The 14,102-nt window shown below is 40.9% G+C and overlaps 1 protein-coding gene across 10 annotated transcripts in view; it reads right to left on the reverse strand.

The window, feature by feature from the left end:
- Positions 1-14,102, reverse strand: part of SOX6 (SRY-box transcription factor 6) — a 451,295-nt gene that overhangs the window by 408,979 nt on the left and 28,214 nt on the right. For 2 of the 10 annotated variants that reach the window (XM_081925928.1, XM_081925926.1), the window contains exon 1: positions 12,888-13,374. The exons of 3 other annotated variants lie outside the window; for them this stretch is intronic. The gene's annotated coding sequence lies outside the window, so the exon portion shown is untranslated. Of the gene's footprint in view, positions 1-12,887; positions 13,439-13,821; positions 14,001-14,102 lie in introns of those variants that run through there. 5 more of the 10 variants (XM_081925937.1, XM_081925929.1, XM_081925931.1 and 2 more) reach the window with 5 other exon arrangements.

Raw genomic sequence — 14,102 nt, forward strand, 5'->3', positions numbered from 1 at the left:
TCACACTCTTGCAGGCAACAGAGCAAGAGTGTGTTCAGAATCAAGCTCCAAATTTTACCAACTGTTTACTTGCTTAATTTAAAATTTGCTACCCCACCAATCAGTCTGAAGGGCCTTTAAAGTGGCTTATGAAATAATATTGAGCACAATTTCTGTAAAACAATAAAATATAAAACAGAAACAAGAAAGACACAGAACAAGATAGATTAAAACTGTTGTTCTGTATTGTTTTTATTTCCCTGTTTTCAGCTGGTTATGTCATGTTGCTGTTGTTGTTATGGTGATTTTAAGTGTCTTTGTTGTATTTGTAATTCTTCCCTATTTTTACTGTATGTGTAAATCCTTTGCTAGCAAGATTTAACTTTTTGGTAAAGAGGGAAATAAATGATTTAAATATATACATGGTAAATAAATAAAAATGCACTATAAGTCTACGAACAGCAGTGAAAATATCTGTCCAGTATAAAAACAGCTGCTAGCTTGACTATTCCAAAATGCCTGGTGGGAAATAAGGTTTTTCACTAATTTTATAAATACTGCAATAGACCACGCTTGGCAACAATGTTTTGGGGCACGGGGACACATTTGGAAATCTAAGGAACAATCAGGGGCCAAGATACCCAAGCCACAGAAGAAAAACAGGTGGTGTTCAGAGCCCATCCACCCGCAAACAAGCAAGCCACCTGCACAGTACCCCAAAACAAATAAACAGCAACAACAAAAACCAGGCAATATCCATGCCAATATACAAAAAGAAGCAGACAACACACCGGATAAAAAAGCAAGCAAAGGATTCACACATAAGACCCTCATTCTGGGGAAAGAGGGTGGGTTGTATGGATACCTGCAATTTCCTTTTTAGCCAGCTCCCTGTAACATTACTTCTTGCAGTGAGGGAACCTAGAAGGCCCTAGGAGCTGGATCTTGGTGTCCGGGTGAATGACGGGGTGGAGATATTCCTTCAGGTTTACATGACTAAGGCTGTTTAGGGCTTTTAAGTTAGCACCAACACTTTGAATTGTGCTTGGAAACGTATTGGGAGCCAATGTAGATCCTTTAGGACCGGTGTTATATGGTCCCAGTGGCCGCTCCCAGTCACCAGTCCAGCTGCTTGCATTCTGATTTTGTGGTGTTTCCACATCACCTTCAAAGGCAGACCCGCATAGAGCGCATTGCAGTAGTTTAATAGTCCATCTAGCTCAGTACTGTCTGAAAGATTTTAAACTGGGAGTCTTTGCAGCACTACCTGGAGATGTCTGGGGTTGAACCTGGGACCTTCCTGCATACAAGGCAGATACTCTACCAATGAGCTATGGCCCTTTCCTGCACTTTATCTTCTAATCAAGGAAGAAGACTTAATCATCCATTCAGAACAGGAGCTAAGGCTGCAGGCAAGGTCTGGCAGCCTACATCCCATAGCATGGTGGGCTGGATGTGACTCACTGGCTGCAAGGTAACAATCCTGAGTCCAAAAAAATTGAGAAGATTAATATTTACTTCAACTTTTCAAAAGCAACTCCTCTTTTGACACCTGTTTTCAATATATGGACTGGATACACTGTTTTGATTTTACTTGGATTAGCCAGTGCTGCAGGAGAGGCACAAAACATGTGCATCTCCTATTGCAGCTGTTTCTCTCATTGTTTGCTGGCAACTAGAGGCATCCAGTATGTTCCCAACATCCTTATCCTGAGGACAGTCTCAATTTACTGCAACCCCCAATTAAATGCTACTGCCTACCCCTCCCACTTTGAAATAAGTAATATTTAAACTTTGGTTTCTGTTTGGTCTTGCATAGGTACCTATGCTACTTTGCAACAACATATATTTGCATGTTAATTTCTCTCCATAACCTAATTCAGCTCCATGCATGTCTACCAGGCAACCGCTGCCTTTGCCTCCACCACATTTGGTATCAGCTCCCTTCTATCTCTATCTGCTTTATATTTCACCCCAAAGTTGCTAGACCAGTTTGAACTTTGCTTGTTTCTTTTTCTTTTTCTTTTTGTTATTCTTCAATAAATTGTACACTTATTTTAAGCACTGGTTTCTTGTCTGGTTCCTTGCCCCACAGTGTGCAGTGACTGAGCTAAAGAGCTAAATGTGTTCCTGTCTCCAACAATATGTAGATGAGGACATATAGGGTTGAGTGAGTGAGTGAAAACAGTTCAAAAAAAGAGGAACTCTTTTGAGCGATACCTACAGAAACAATCAGTGTTGTTGGCATTTCAGCAAATATAGCCACAGACTGAGGATTAGCGTGTTTGATAAAAATTATCACTACCCTGTAGCTTCTCTCCCGCTTTCCTCTCTTTTTAAACAAGTCCATCTCTTATTTTTCCTAAGTTCTCATTTGTTCTGGCTTCAGATGCCTGCTCCCTTGTTCTACTCACAATTAAAAAAAAAAAAGGAAAATAGCATTAATTGGATGTGTCAAAGACAGCAAAGTGTTATTTCCTGGAGCACTGTTTAAGGCTGCAATCCTATACCCACCTACCTGGGTATAAGCCAAATTGAACCAAGTGAGACGAAGTTTTAAATATGTATAGGATTTCACTGCATTTTTTTAAAAACAGCGGCTTGGAATTCAGTGAAAAAGTACAGAGCTGTCTAGAGATATATGCATTTTCTGTTCACTGGGAAGATATACCATAAATCATAACCAGCACTAATGAGTAATGAAGAATGCAAGTTACGTTTTGCTATTCCCCACACATTTTTTTTGTTTTGTTGGTTCATAAACTATTAACTATTAACACCTTTTGCTTTGAACACATAACATCCTTAACATTCTCTATATAACCCCCTTGCTATATTCCTACCTCTCTCTCTCTCAAAAAAAAAAGACAAGTAGGGAAGGAAAAGGTGAATCATAGTCAACCCAAATTTATACCAGTCATTTGGAATAGGCATATTACATTGAGCAGAAATTGTGTAGCTCCATATAAAATGACTGATCCAATCCACAGAGCCCAATTCTACACAAGTGCCGCAGGTTTGCACCATAATTAAGAAGTACACTAGTGACTTCATGCTTACGGCTGCAACTATGGCAACTTTTCTCTTTGATGTTAAAAATGTGCAGCATTGTCCCTCCGCACCTTCTTCTTCCTAATTCTTTTACAAAGAGAGAAGGAAGAGAAGTAGAAGCATTCGTTTGTCTCTCCCTTCATTCTTTTTTCTCATAGTCTTCCATACAATAATATTAAAACAGCATGCTCTTTGTCATGTACTGCAAAATGTACAAAATCATTCTGGTTCCTTCTGAAACCAGAACGGAGAAAAGAAGGGAAACACACTCAGTAGCTCAATACAACTATCAAAATTATAGATTTGAGTGGGATCAAAGTTTTACCAAAGTCTGTATACTGAAAAAAACTTAGTAAGAGAATTTAAACTATTTAACAATCTACATTTTAAAGTAGCAAGCCTAAGTTTAAAATCGAAATATTTATCCTTAGTACTACACACTAATGCAAATAAGAAGGAAAAAATGTATTCATGTAAATTAGCCTGTTTGCATGCATGAATGCCTTTTTCGACTACAGGCTGTTGCAGCTTGTGGCCTGTTGTAGGAATCACTTTTATCATACACTGTATGCACTTTTGGCACAAAAGGAAATGGCGAAAGGAAAACCCTAGACCTCCGTCCAATTACCTGGATATGTTCATACAACTCTTTCCACAGAGCACAAAAAACAAACAAAGATCAGTTCATTTATTCTATGGCCCATTTGCTTTTTGTAGGATAGAACTTTATGGACTCAGTGCATGCATCCCAAATGCATGCATGAAATCTGAGTTGCTGTCTCACAACCATACTGAATAATAAAACAAGAATCCAAAGAGGTCCTTAGGTACATGCAAGTGGTGGTCAAGTAATTCCTGTTTTCAGCTGCTAACCTGCCACTTCTTGCGCTGCTTTGAAGACCACTCCCAAAGTCCCCTGAGTAGCTTTCAGTACTGTGGGCTGTGCTGCCTTTAGAAGGGGGGAGGGGGGGACATCAGAAGCATCAGTCCAAATGGGGCTTATTGGATCCCGACAGACCTCAAGAAGGTGGAAGGAAAATTAGAAGCCTTATGGTTCCAACAATTTCAGTGTTCCAAAGGGACAAAAAAAACCCCCAAACTTTAATGTGAAGAATTAAGACTAAATACAAGTCTCAACTGAATTGTAATAGAATAAAATAATCACAACTGAATTGTAACAGAATAGCTTGCTAAAGAAAGCTAAGTAACAAAGAACTGTGATAAACAGTTTATTTATTGTCTGACGCAGTATAAGTGTTCACAAAAAAAACCTTAAGGAATATCTAAGGCAATCTGCATTATTTTAATAGCATCCAACATTCCAGAAATAAGCACCCAACATTCCAGGAATAAGTTTAAAGCTTCAAATGCTGTTTATCTACTGTACCCCATAAGACCAGTCTTGCTTTCTGAAATAGCTCATAAAATGAGACTGAATCTATGTAACCTTTTACAACTATTTAGTACTATAAAAACAAAATCCCCTCTGTACATTAACACCTTCCATCCAGAAGGCCCCCAGAGTATTTTGTGTACCACATAGCCTGAGGCATCACACTAACTGAGGCTAAAGGTGGATTCAAATGACTTTAACTATTTTACTCTCATCACAAGTTCATTTTTACAATCACCCTCCATGTGCTTCATGGTGAAAGAGGTCACATGAAAGATCTGACACACATCAAGATCAACGCAAGCTCAGCATGCCTCAAAAAGGCCACTTGTCAAATGTGTGTTATTTTGCAACATGAACATATAGTTCTGATCCTTTGCATGACCTAGTTCCAAACAGCTCTGCATAAGAAGTCACTGGGAAAACACTTGGGGGGGGGGGAGGTTGTGTGAACCCAACTTTGCTTTATTGGTAACACAGAATATAGTATAAGCTGACAACACTGCTCAGTGCAAGACATCTGAATCATGAAAAGAGCAGAAAAATACTCTGCTGCACTTCAAGAGTGTTTTCATTTCTATTGTATTTCTTACGCACAGCAGTAGAATTTAAAAAGCGGGATGACAAGGTCCATCACGTAATCCACTGATGCGCCACTAAAATATATTTAGGAGAGGAAGTTAGGATTATGTGAGCCAGTTGAAACTGCCAGGGAATGTGGATGAGTAGATACATCCTACCCTTCCTATGCTAAGATTTAGCCATGACGCTGAAGCTTAAAACACCAACTCCTGCAAATAAGAATTATTATTATTATTATTATATTATATTATATTATATTAATTATAAATTCCTTAGATTGCTTACTTTTAACAGTTCACCCAAAATGCTGTTTTCTATTCAAGCACCAGTTTCTTAATTCAATTATAATCTTAAAGTTTTAAAAACAATCTCTAAGACCAGGCATGGTAATAATAATAAAAAATTCCAAAAGAAACAAGAATAATACCCAGTATACTGGCTTTTTTTCACTTCTGAAATCACTTGAGTATTAGCATAAGAAACCAAAATGATTTAACTCCCCCTACAAATATAACCCGAGGAAAGCAGAGTTGTGAAAAGGTGTGCCTAGAGCACAGTGCATTCTTCTGAGGAATTTGTTCATCTTTACATTGTGTAAGGATGAGTCATAACTAGGAAATGTGCATTGTATATTTAAAAGAAAAACTCTCCTTATCATACAGTAGATTTACCCTAAAATGCTACATGTAACCTTTTGTGCTCTCTTCAATTAGGCTATGAAAGAGTCCCATTCTGACCTCAAAATTAAAGAATTTTTCCCAATCACAAAATACAAATGTGAGACAGGGTTGGGAGGGGGAAGTCTTAGGAAATATAAAGTGAATGTGAATATAAACAAGCCATCATTCTGGTAAGAGGAAATACAAACAACCGGAATAAAAATAGTTGATGCACAAAAGCCATAATGAGGGGGTTGCTCAAAAAAAATAAAATAGCTCTGGCTTTGAATGGCTTGGATGAAATACAAATTATCCACAGAAAAGTGTGGACTAGCATAAATGTTTGTGCAAAATTGCAAGTGTATTTCTAGAAGTATGCAAGAGGCAACCGGCTGCATTCTGTACAAGATCCCAACAATGCTCTGCTTAAGTGATAGCGCAGAGTCCAAACCACTGCATTTTAATTACTATGCAGCCTCAGATATATTGCCTTTGATATGGAAATGCTCTTGTTCTCTCATCTTCACATACGGTCTCATGCACAGAAATCTTTATCTGATTCATAAAAAATAAACCAGAATCCAATCTCAACACCTGACCTCAGTGCTTAGAAGTTTTTTTACTAAGCATAGTGTCACTATAAAAAGAATGGCTAATATTGGTGTAAAGTTAGATATTTTGAGCAATGATATGAAGGCCCTGCAGTTAAGAATCAAGTCAATACTGCATTTCAGAGATGTACAGGTTTGGTAAGGTCTTCTTTCGGTGTACTGGAGAAACAATGGGTTAGATACATCTGTTCTGTAGAAGTTGCAAACAGCAGGCATTCCAATATTGTCCCATCTTCCAAAGTACAAAAAAATGCCTTAGTTGGAATAACCTACACTCACACTATATAAACAGGTCCGTATTTTTTCCAGGTAGCTTTGCTTGCAAATTATCTGTGTATTATTTTACCCCTGTGGGATTTTGTACAGTAAATTACCAAAAATCAATCACCAAAGCTCTTCTACTATTTCCTCATGGCACACACACAGTAGATGAAATTCTTGTGGCACAATCAAAATACAGCTGCATTTAATTTTATTTTGCATAGGGGAATTCACATAACAAAAAAAGCTGCATGTCAACAGGTACAATCTGTATACAACAGAAGAAAACTATTAGTTATTATGATTGTTGGAATGCCATACAGTAAAAACTGTCATACGAACAAGGCAGTTTTTTACAAAAATATAAACACAGCATACAAAGACAATAATTCCGGTATTGCTGCTTGTTAATGCCTTTAACAAATTCTACCAAATATTTAAAAATAGTAAAAATATGCAAATATGTCTACGCCTGTATCTAACATTCTTTTTACACGGAACAATGATATAGGTTTACATCACTGTGGTAGATCTGACATACCTGTAAATCAACTAGTTGTAGGTAATCTGTGCTTTGCATGATACTCCTAATCACAGTAACCTGATAGCGTTTCACTTGTATTCAGAAACATAAAAGCATTCATTTATATTACAAATAACCAAACAACCACATTTTCTAACTGACTTTTTTCTTATTAAATAAGTACTTCTAAACAGAGTTTTAAAACTGTGAAGAGGTTGTTCTTTATTTAAAAATGCATGCATGGCTAAAACTGATAGAAGAATTGTCAAGTATGCAAGGGGAGGGAAGAAATCACTATGTACCGATTCTTGTTTCTTTAACAGAAATCCATTTTTCAAGTTCCTGTTATACTAATTGAAAGAGAATTATTTAAAACTTCACTGAATACTTGAATATCTGATGGGTATGTGTAGCAGTTTCATCAGTGTCAAATAACTCATGACTTTCTAAGATAGCTACAAACCAGAAATTGGCACGATTATTCATTATGGCAATGTCCAAAACAGGCTAATTCTAGACCAAACAAAATTATAATGAAAGGGATAATTTATCATAATTGCAATATCATCACGGTTTTAAAATCAGTGGATTTCTGGTCTGGCAAATATACATAATGAACTCACCTCCTCTATATAACTTGGCACCTCAATCCTAAGTATGCATACGCATTCAAGTCCCATTGAACTCAGTTTATTTCCGAATAACACTACAATTTAAGTGGCGCTTCTTAGTGAGCATGCATGAGTGAACTGCACAGGGGCCGGAAATAACACCCCAATTCTCAATGTAATACTGATGGATACCACATAACTTCTACACGTTTTCAGAACAGGGCAATACTAGACAAACTGTAACATCACCTAAAAGATGTGTCCAAAAGCAGGCACAGGAAATTGGGGGCAGGGATGAATTATTCATTTGCCTCAGTTTATAGAGGTATAGAGAATATAGAGGTATAATATTTCTATGTAACAACTACAACAAAATTTAAATACCTATTTAGGAGCTGGCCAAGAGCTTCATATTTACTACACAGTTCAACCTATTATAGCTGGGGAAAAGGCGAGAAAAAGAAAAATAGACAATATGCTGAAGAGGTTTGTTTCTGGGCATTCCACTCTTGGAATAAACTACAGGTGAATTAGTACTGTAATTCACATCTCATCAATCTAGTGCTACTCTAGAAACTCAGTCTCTGTTTTCATAGTAGGAAACACCACTAATTGGAATCTACCTTACAATGACAATCTAATATTGTTATTAGCTAGCATTAAAAACAGCTCTGTACAGAATTGCCTTGCATACACGCATACATACACACATACAGACACACATTGAATTTTCTATCTGCCAAGAGCGGTACACACCCAGTGCAGTCACACTATGAATTGGGGACGGGATTAAACATTGAATTATTTTTCAGATATTTCACATAAAAAGCTAGCTACCTTGATATGCTTTATAAAGAGGTATTTCCTAGGGTGATTAAAGTGCTTGACAAATATAATAAGGTTTTCAATGAAGAAACTTTTTTATGTCCACCAGAAGCAAAATAGTTACTTCTACTCATGTATGGAGGCCTGATCTCCATCCCTTTTCCAGCTTTTCCTACACATTCACTGATTCTCCAACCCCCACAGAAAGAGGTTACCCTGAACTTAACACCATTATTTTCCTCTTTAAAACATATTTGGTAAAAATGTCAGAAATGGACTAACTATAGGAGATAGACATGCCCAAGCCACAAAAACTGACTTTTGTTTTGGGTTAATACCTCAGTATGAAGCACTGCAACATATTCACATCATACAACTATCTTCAATTATTTTTTAAAGCTTGCCCTTATTTGAAGGCTATATAGTTTTGAACATTGGATTGTGTATATATGTATGCAACGCCCACAAACACTGAACTGATATAGATTGAAACATATACCGTATTTACACTATTAAGAGAAATCTTAACCTACTTGGTAATAAAAATGAATTCAGTATGGTTTGCTTCTGATAAGGCCAATCTATAAGCATAGCTGTAGCAGAATCCTTATTCTCATTCCCTGAACCTAGTCAATCAAACTTCATAGCTGGCCACATGACACCCTATGGAAATATTCATTCCATTCACCTAAACTGTTACACTCTTATGTGACCAAAATATACACCCACATCATATTATCACATAACATTCTATCAAATGCCCAACCTCCAGTATTGTGTTTAGGAAAGAGGAGAATTTTAAGGCATTTTCACGCTGCTCTTCTCAGAAGATATCACTCAACATAGTGTACAAACATAAATAATTAAAATCACAATCCAACAGCCATATACACAAAGAGACAATATACTCCTGGAATATACTGCCTACTGCATAGCTAACACATTCCTGAGGGGTGCGTGTGTATGTGGAGTTTGGACTGGAGGTGTGTGTGAGATAGAGAGATGGATAAGCACACATACAAGCCTATTTGCGGTGCAATAATGCCAACGTCTGCACTGTTCAGCGCGGGGGACATGTTTACATGGGACACCAGTGGCGGGAGGCAGCAGTCACACAACTCATTTGTCCCAGAGCAGTCGCATTAAGATCAGTGGGGCTAATCCAGTGTAAACGAGTTGCGGCACTCCTGGCACAAGCCAAGGGGGAAGGAGCGAGGCCCAGACAAACTCTGCAGCCAAGCCTGCCTGGAGAAGCGAGAAGGAGCACTGAAAGAAAGATAAAGCGTGGCCAGCGGCGGCGGCGGCGGCTCCCCCGCCCCCCAGCCCAGTCCCGCCGCTGTGGCGAGGGGTGTTGCAAGGCAGAGGCGCTGCGGCGCGTGTTCTTCGCTGCTGGCCCGCGGCTGCCACTCGCCCCCACCGAGCCGGAGCCGCCGCGCCATCTGTGGGGAAACTTTGGAGACAAACCACCAAACCCCCTGCGGACGCCTCACCTCCCACTTTCCCTGCGGACCCTGCCGCCGCCGACGGCGCACTTGGCCGCCTCTGTATCCCTCCACAGCGGTCGCTTCCGACACAGCAGAGCTGGGGCGGGGGCTGGGGGGGGGTAAGTTTGAAGAAGTTCGGCCGGCGAAGCACACCCCCCCCCCGCGCCTCGTACGCGAGGATCGCCAGCTAACCCTAAAGCAACCAGCGCCTTCCTTCCCCGGGAATTAGAAGGTCGTTGATTGAGAGGAAGGGCCTGAGAATGCAAATGACCTTCTTCCTTCTCCCTCCCCGACAGCCTATTCCCTCCGCTCTCCGCCGAAGAGCGATCAACTGCCCCTCTGCCGAGCAGGAGGAGGCGGCGGCGGCGGCTGCAGGAGCAGCAACCACGGCTTGCCTGAAGCTCTGCTCCTTGTGACTGACTGCACAGGGGGCGGGAGAGCTGCTGCTGCTGCCTGCAAGCAAAGTTTCTTCTTATAGTCCTCAGGAGGGGCTAAAGACTTTTCCTGCCAGTTTTCCCAGGGACCTGTGTTCAGTTGCAAGCACAGGTGTAATTGTCCTATATCCTTTGGGCATTTTTTTTAAAGGAAAGAAATACATGCTAGGAACTTTTTTTTTCCTGAATCCACACTGGCTGATTTTAGTTCCCTCCCCCAAATAACTTTTTTCTTTAAAAAGGGGGAAAAAACTCCTCTCGACAAACTTGTTGTATTTGATGTATGGATTCCTCAATACAATTGTTATGAATTGCTCTCCTTATATTCTTTGGCCTTTCATGGCCAGCTGAGGGGAGAGATTGCAGAGTTATTGTTTGCTTTCTCTCTCGGCCCCCCTCCCGTTCTCTCATTGCCTATTCTAAATTTGATGCCGAAGTTGAAGTAGTTGAATTGGCTAATTCTGAATACAGGCTATTGAGAGAGGCCAGACACAGCAAGTATATCCCTGTATAGCAATGGATACAATGTGCTGAATTGGCAGTCTAATTATAAATGTGGCATTTGGACCTCCTTTCAGAGAGCCAGTGCCACCTTACCTTATGAGGGAACTTCAACTACAGCAACTGTTCAAAACAAAATGCCATTACAGGATCAGCTTCACCCAACACTGGGACTAGCCAGGGGATTGTTTTACAAACAGCCTTTCTCACTTAACACAAGAATGTATTATAAGAAACGCAGTTATGGAGAAGGAGGCAGAGTTTAAAGAAAACGCTTAAGCAGTTCTCTGCCAGGTGTCAAGCTACTTCAAGCTGCAAACGTAATCCAAGTAACCTAATTATTTTCATTCAAATATGTACCTCCCTAAAAATACATTGGAGGAGAGGATCAGATTTATTTTTAATTTTTTAAAAAAGATTAACTTCGAGATACGGTTACTAATTATAAAAGGGAGATATCATACATACAGAAATCGGATGCCAAAAAGCGAGGGAGAAGAGTCTTAAGATACATCATCTTGCACAGGGCTTCCAAACGTTTTAGACAGAGGTTCGCGTTGCAGGACAAATTTTGTGTCCATCTTAAAAACGATTTGCTTTGTGGCAGAGCGGTTTGATGCAATGAGCCCACACAAGGGAGTCAGTATAACAAGTGCAATCTAGCTGCAATCTCAAAGCAGTTTCTACAACACTACCATCTGCCCACCCAACCACAGTCAAACCCACCCAGCTACAGGGTTTTTCAAAAAGTAAAAAGTCACTTTAGACCGAGATGCCCACCAGTTTCAATCACACCGTCATTTTAAAAATGAAAATATATTTTAAATGTACGTTCCTCTCCCTTTTCAAATTAAAATTAGGTTCAAAGCTGCTCACCCTACTACGATGGGCTATTTAAAAAAAGAAACCCACATGCAACCTGTCTCCTTTATCTGCATAACAACAGGCGCAGATAGACTTGTTTATCTCGGAAAGTTTCCCTGTCTGTGTTTTTGGGGGAACACCCAGGAGGACGTAGCTAATCTCCTGACCGCAGGCTCCCAAGCCCCGGCGAGATCACCCTGACACACAGACACAACAACGCTCAACTGCCTTTTCACATTTGCCACCTCTTCCCTTCTCGCCGTCCTTAAAAAAAAAAGCACCCGGGAAACGAGTCCTCCGCAAAGCAGAGGTGGCGGCAATCAAATCAATATGATCTGCGCCTCTGATTGACCCCAAGGCCCTGCTCTGCTCCTCAGACGCGCGCGCACACAAGGAACCCCGGCTGCAAAGCGGCTCCAAGGCGGTCCCAAAGGTGGCGGGAGTGGCGGGGGAGAGCTGGAAGACTTCAGATCCCGCAGCAACAAAAAGCCCGTTATATACACTCGTGCAAGTTGTATGTGTGTGTGGTACAGTGTCATGTTGTATACATTCATACACACACACCTTCGTGTACTCTGTCCCATACATACGACATACACACCTGTTTTACCACTGGATCAAACAGAGAACTTTTATCTCCTGCCAAACGCCCTCTCTTATATATAACTTTAGGAATATTTGTAAGGCGACATTTCAACAATACAACGTAAAGCAAAATAAAAGCACCAGGTGATCTCTCTCTCTCTCTCTCTCTCTCTCTCACTCACACACACACACACAATCACAATGCCTGGCTAAGTGACATGCAATTTTTCAGACACAGACCAGATTTACAACAGAAGATTGAAAGATCTTCAAAATAAATTACATCAAACCCATCTTAATATTTTTTTTTTAAAAAAAGATCCTTCTTCAAAAATGACAAGAAGCACCACTTATGAAAGGGGGGGCTAGCGCTCCCACCAAACCACCTTGCTGCCTCCCTACCATCTCTGCAAAGTATGCTTAAAACTGCGGTTGAAGGCAGTTTCCCTGAGATTAAAGTTGCTCGAAATAACAACAGAAAACAACGACATTAATGCAAAAGAAAATACGTTCTGGGAACTTACTTTGCGTTTACTTTAGGCACTATTCTTTTCTTCCAGCTCGCAAAGGAAGCCGTTTTGTCCAGGTTAGGTATTGTCTACTTATGAATCAGCCCGTGGCTACGGGGTTTATTTTAATTTATGGCTTATGCATTCTTTTAAGGTCGATTTGCATGACCTCCGGCGAGAGCTAAGACACAGCAAGAAATCCCCAGCTGAATGTTGGGCGAGCCCACAATGCAGCCAAGAGCTCCCCTTCTCATGGTGTAAGCAGAGCCCTGTGTGTTGTTGGGCTCTCACTCTTTTTTTCGCTCTCTCCCCCTCCCTGTGGAACACAAATTAGGGTGTGATATCAATTTTAAAGTTTTCAGTATAACTTTATCCCAGCCTCTGCCTGCAGAGAGATAAGGCGCCACAGGAACAGCAAATCCTCGATACACTGCCCCTCTGTGGTCAAATCCAGCATTACCACCTAGCGGTATAATACTCCCCCCCCCCTCCGCCTTTCTCTTAAGGATCTGTTCTACAGATATATAAGCACACTAGCAGCGAACTTCTCGGCAAGTTTAACCACCACAAAGTTAACAGAGAAATCAGAGGCGCTAGCAAAGCCCCCTCGTTCCTTCATCCTTACTATCTCCAAGGGTGAGGACTTCGGAGGAATGGCAGAAGCTTTAGGCTCCCAAAGATTGATTTAAGGGCTTTATATTTTTCCTCGCTCGCCTGCCTCTGTTGGTATCACTCTTACGCGCAGTATCTCTAGAGCGCCATGTGTTCGCAGGCAGCGGGTGATCTTAAAATACAACGCTGATCTGTCACTACGTTTTAAAATAGACACACCACTTGGAGGGCGGAAAGGAAAGGGGGTGGGAAGCAGCAGCAGCAGCAGTGTTGTGATTTCAGAGAGAAGCGGGGTCTTTTTTTATGCCGCCTCAGGATCCTCCCCAGAGCAACTCACCCCAGGTCAGAAGCGTAAGGACTTTCTCCACCAGTTCGCCTCTTCCCATCCCATCCCAGTCGGCGCCGCCGCCACCAACACCGCCCTCCCCAAAAAGTCCAGCACTAAGCAGCCACGCCGGGGATTCATTCAGAAATCTCCCTAACTTCACAATCTACCTCCGGACGCCGCTATTGCGGCTGCTGCTAATACTGCTGCTGCTTTGGTCAATTGCAACCAGCAAGCCCTTAAAAGACAGCGGGGAGGGGGGGGGGAGAGAAACAATACCGTATTCTCTGGTA

This window comes from Podarcis melisellensis (genome assembly GCF_964234715.1).
Source record: "Podarcis melisellensis genome assembly, chromosome: 1".
NCBI classification, from domain to species: domain Eukaryota; kingdom Metazoa; phylum Chordata; class Lepidosauria; order Squamata; family Lacertidae; genus Podarcis; species Podarcis melisellensis.